Source organism: Octopus bimaculoides, chromosome Z (genome assembly GCF_046866305.1).
Source record: "Octopus bimaculoides isolate indiv1 chromosome Z, ASM4686630v1, whole genome shotgun sequence".
NCBI lineage: Eukaryota > Metazoa > Mollusca > Cephalopoda > Octopoda > Octopodidae > Octopus > Octopus bimaculoides.
This window is the reverse complement of record NC_142944.1, coordinates 2,439,918-2,445,493: the sequence shown is the minus strand read 5'-3', so window position 1 is coordinate 2,445,493 and position 5,576 is coordinate 2,439,918. Positions and strand designations below refer to the sequence as shown.

The 5,576-nt window shown below is 35.6% G+C and overlaps 1 long non-coding RNA gene across 2 annotated transcripts; it reads left to right on the top strand.

Moving 5' to 3' along the window:
- Window positions 1-378: 378 nt before the first annotated feature.
- On the top strand, window positions 379-3,754 carry LOC128249638 (uncharacterized). 2 transcript variants are annotated; one of them, XR_008265758.2, is made up of 2 exons: window positions 379-673; window positions 2,750-3,754. It is a non-coding gene; the product is annotated as an uncharacterized LOC128249638 (long non-coding RNA). The 2 variants fall into 2 exon arrangements; XR_016244804.1 differs by having other exon boundaries at window positions 379-1,074.
- Window positions 3,755-5,576: the final 1,822 nt, after the last annotated feature.

The window sequence follows — 5,576 nt, the reverse complement described above, 5'->3', positions numbered from 1 at the left end:
ATAACTTCATTCAAAGCCCTGTTTGGGCTTTCAAAAATTGTTAAAATTTGTTACTCTCTAAAATGCTCGGTTAGCATATAGAATGATATGTTGGGAGAGAAATTTATTATATTCGACTCTTATCAATATAAATATCACCTACCCTCATTTGCATATAGCTTAAAATTTCATGTTGTATTAATTATTTACAAAATATATCTACATCTACATCCTTTTCAACGTTTTATTTTGATATTTACTTTATTTCCATGATAATAGTAATTAAACTTTATTGGTCTGTCTATCTTTTTTTTATAATAATTATTTTACATTATGCACAGATCCAAACTGCATCCTACCTAAAGAAGAATATTTCTGTTAATGGTTTCGTACGTAAAAGAACAAAGTAAAAAAATATATTCCTAAGTTAGGAATTAAAAACAAAAATGTATTAGTAATTTATTTTAAAAACATAACACAGATCCTTTTACTTTTGCCGAAATACATAAAACCGTTGAGAAATAAAGTTTCCTACGGTTGCGGCTGAATCTGTCACCAGAAGAAATCTTCACCGGTTTTGCTTTTTAACCCAATTAAGATTATCGTTTATAATTGCCTAATATTATAACTATCTTTATTCATGGTTCTATATGGTTATTTCATTTCTATTACAGTCGGGCGAAAAAGGACGTCGGTAAATAAACGAATACTTAAAATTTTTCTTTATATTTCGTAATGTCGATGTTTAACTCTTGATCAGTTCTGACCGATTAATCAAATAAATTCTAGTTCCGACCATTCCACATTGTTTAACCTTCCACTGTTCTAATGTATCCGTTAATATATTTTTTTTATGTTAGAGTGTCATTTGCAAGTAATTCGACTGTTATTTCTTGCAGGTTGTAGATCAGTCACGGGCAGCCTTTTTCGAAAAGCGGGCCGCATGCGACATAACTCATCATTAGGCGGGCCGCACTACTAAAAGAATTCGAGTTAATTTTTTTGTTTTGTTAATCATATCATTCAGAAAGTCTCACGGGTCGCAGTTTGTCCATCTTTCCTACTTTAGCTTGATTTCATGAGTGAGCTTTGGTGGTAAATATTTTGAGAAATTTTATTTCTTCATTTTTTATTTTATGTAAGCAGGAGAAATAAAGGGTCAAGTTTGGAGTTATATGTTTTTTTTTAAATTTTGGACGAAATTTGGTGCCTTTCAGTTTTAATCTCTTCTCGTCAGATCTTAATGTCCTGATGTTAGTTAAAGGCTCTTTGTGTTCCAAGTTCATATTCCTCGGGGGTTAACTTTGCCTTTCATTCGTTTATCAATGATAAAACGAGTATCGGTCAGATATTGGTTTGATATAATCGACTATACCCTTCCAACTAAATATGTCGCCCTGTGCGTGTGTTCAGTTCCACATTAATGTATTTATTCTTAATGTTTCTCATATTTCTTCAACATGGACCGTTGCCCAAAATTTGAGATCAGGAAAAGTAAATAGGACCAATGGGAAGAATTTGCTTATAAAATAGGAAATTTTCTTGTGTATAGAACGCACATAGACTCCTAAGAGTCTAGTCTATGTGCGTTTTATTATTTTTTTACTAGTTTCAGAACTGCATCTATGTCAGGATACTACTTTAGTGATTTTATTCACTTGAAGTATCTTGGGACGTTTGGAGAATGTAAGGGGAAATAACTAAAACCCCACCGTATATGAAAGATAAAGAGGTTTGACCACTGCCCTTTGCTTCTCAGATAATAAAAAAATAAAATAAAGTTAGAACTTTTGGATGTATAATTGTACTGAGACGGTGAATCTTTAGTTTTACAAATTCTTCTTTATGATGTACTTGAGCAGTTCGTACCAGGAAATCGGAAATTGAATCTCAAATGCTTAAAGGACTGAGTAGTCAAAAGCTTTTGTTATTTGCAAGACGTAAATAGCAAAGAAAGTGGTTCCTCTGTGAACAAAACAGCTAGAGGGTGAACTGGCTGGAGAAAGTTCAGGAAGCTACTACCACTGCTGGCAATGAAGATCTTTTCCCTAAGAGTGAAAGGCAGTTTCCGACGTTTGTGTTAGAACTGCAGAACTACATGGTAGTGAGAAATGGGATTTGAATACGGAGAACTTGAGAAGATTGGAAAGAAATGAAGCTTGCATGCTCCACTGAATCTACAATGTAAGTGTGTCTGAAAGACAAAATACAAACGAGCTGAGAGAAGAACTGGGTCTCAGAGGGAACAGATGTAGTGTGCAAGAATGAAGACTGTCTTGGTATGGATATGTGATGCATTTGAACGAAGACAGATGTATAAAGAAATGCTGAACACTAAATGTGATTGGAGCTTGTAGGACAAGTATAATCCAGGAAGACAGTCGACAAAGTAGTTAAGGTTGAGCCTAACAAAAAACCTGAGATCTTTGCCAATATAAGGTTCATGCATTATGTCTGCCTGTCATCCTTCTCTCTTGTCCTCTCCACCTCCTTGACAATTGTATCATTTTTACTACTTCTGCTGCTTGTTTGCTCCCATTCTTTTCGGCATCCCTCTATCTCCCCCAACTTATGGCTCCTTGCTCATCCACTCTTCAACCCTACCCATTCTGATAGTCTGCCTCCCACTCCCATCCCTTCATTCTCCCCATTCATTCTTGCATACTGATTCTTCAACTTACCATGTGCCTTGTGGGGCCACCTAGGCACCTTATCGCTATTATCTATCTCTTGCTTTTCATTTTTGCTTTCTCTCCCCCTTTTTATCTAGATGTGAGTAGCCATACTGATCCTCTACAAGAACCTGCACTGCTTCCCCTCCTTCAAAGAAACTACCCAACCCACACTGTAAAATGGTTGATGTTAGGAAGAGCATCTAACTGCAGAAACTATGACGATGGAGCACAATATAGTCTTTGGACACATCAGCTCCTGTCAAACTGTCCGACCCATGCCAGCATGGAATACAGATGTTAACTGATGATATCACTGTTTTAAGGTTTAGGTTTAAACAGGATTTCTGTTTTTTCATTTAAATGTTTAAAAATTTTCTACCACAGTTGAGAGATTCCTCCCTCTTATATTACAGCATCACATCACATCACACCTTTAGATTAGCCTGTAGAATGAAACAAGAATAAAATGAATGTCTAAGACATCCTGTAGCAAAGTACAAGGAAATGTTTAGATTCAACCAACTGTCATGGACTAAACAGCTACTTGACCAACCAATCATAAATATGAATCCTCCATGTGGTCACTTGACCTGGTACAAATAACAGAAAAATCTGTCTCTAATCACAGGGGCAGCTGCAGAAGAGATTGGATGGTAACAGTTGGAATAAAGTTGATCAAGGTTGTAGCTGGAATATTTGGTAGTCACAGACACTTCGGAATCAAAAGCAGGTTGCTGAGTTTCAACAATCAGGATTTGTGGTGGGGATAAGTGACATTCGTGGTCATTAAACCACTATGATCTATAACAGAAATCTCTGTACCAGAACAAATCAAGATTTGCCCAAATATTGATCACATTGCCAAAGGAACTGACCATTTAGACATTTGATAAACAGGATATGATCAGCAAGCTGTCCCTTTTCCTAAAGAATAAATAAAACTCTTTTACCAACAGGCTGTGGATTCTGACCGTCATGATGCTACATACAATCTCTTGCCTTCCTGCTTCATATTTGTTGTAAATACCTGTTCAGTCATTTGTTGTAGCAACATCCTATATTTTGTTAATAATGAAGAATAAATATCTTTTCCTTTAAAATCTTGACAATTTGTGTTCATTTGATCAACATCCACTCAGTACCAAATTGTTACACTGTTCACACATTCAGAGAGATACTTTATCATAACATGGTATTCTAGCTGTGATCTGGAAGAAAATAACAACATCAGCAGTGTACACCTTGTCATAGCAAATACCATAAACATCACCATTGTTCAATGGCCATGTTTCCATGCTGGCATGAGTGTGATGAAACTTATTGAGACAAATCTTCTCTATTTGGATGCTTTTGCTGTCACCAATCCTCACCCATTTCTTATAAGGTAACGTTTCTTGCTTTGTCACTGAATCAATGTACTGCTCAATGGCTGGATATGTTTCATGGCAGATTATAAACAATGACATCATTTGCATGGATGGAAACCTTGTTTATATGCACTGCACAAGCAACCATACACACATACATAGAAAGAAACACTCACATATACAAATACATATTCAACAGGCTTCTTCCAGTTTCTGTCTAGCAATTTCACTGATAATGCATTGATCAGTCTGAAGCTATAGCAGAAGACATCTGCATGTAGTGTCTTGCAGTGGGAACAAGTCCTGAACCATGCATGGGGGTTACAAAGTGAAATTCTTAACCACATAACCAAAACGAATTACTGTTTAACTTGATCTAATAAACACAAACTCCACGTTATTAACCACACTAAGTCCACATGCTTGCTGAACTGAAAACCAGATTCAATGTCTCAGATTGTCAAATCTACCAAACACCACACCAGTAATGTCTGTGTTTGGTCTTTTGTAATTAGTCACCAATTTAACCCTTTTATTACCATATTTCTGTTGAAATATACTGCTCTTGTTTCAATTAATTTTGCAAAAAAAGAAGTTAATAATTTACTGAAATGACTTTATCATTATCAAGCTGGTGTCTGCAACATTAATTGACAAGAAATTTTGATGGAAAGTTTTAACCTAGATCACTTTGTGACAGGAAGTTTATACCATAGAACCAGAAAGGTGGATTAGTATGAAAAGGGTTAACAAAATGGAAAGCAAGCAAATACAATTTTCTAAAGTTTAGATGAAAAAAATTAGAGTTTAAATAGAGGTTCCATATACAAACATTGAAATAACAGGATTTGAAAAGGAAGTGTTTTGGTTATGTACCAAATAATACCATGTTGCCGTACCTCCAGAGTGATGTCTTGATAATTCATCCCCCACCCAGTAAAAGGGAAATAGGAAGACCTTAAAGGGTGTGTCTGACTAACATCAGAGAATGGGTAGGAAGGAAGATGGTGGAGAAGTTGGCTATTTTGACTAGAAAAGAAGGCTTTGACAAAGTTGGTGTCATTTATTGAGTACGTTGTCATTGCCACCAACATCATCATTGTTGTCGCCATCAACCGTGGTCTTAATTTCTCTAAACTTTAGAAAAGAGATATGATGGCCATGGCTGGAATGTGTAGATCACAGTTCAGCTTGCATAGAGTTGATTTGGGGTTAAATAACATTAACAACTCACTTCATCTTTCTTTTCTCTTTACCAAAAAATTACATTACAGTCCTTCCTTCCTTGCTGCTAATTGCTGTTCCACCTGTGACCATCCCATTTTATATCCAGACACATTGTATCTAAGATTACATTATCCAACATGTTCTTCCTTATTTCAAAAGTATGGGGTGTGATTCGATTGTTGGTCATTTAGAGATTCCCTCATTGGCTCACAATGTGAATTATTATTTTTGGAGGTAAAGTCATTATAATAGCAGTTGAAGAGAAAATTTCATGGAGAGATTATAAAACTAAGGATGAAGTTGGAAGAATGGTAAAGGGAGAAAAAAA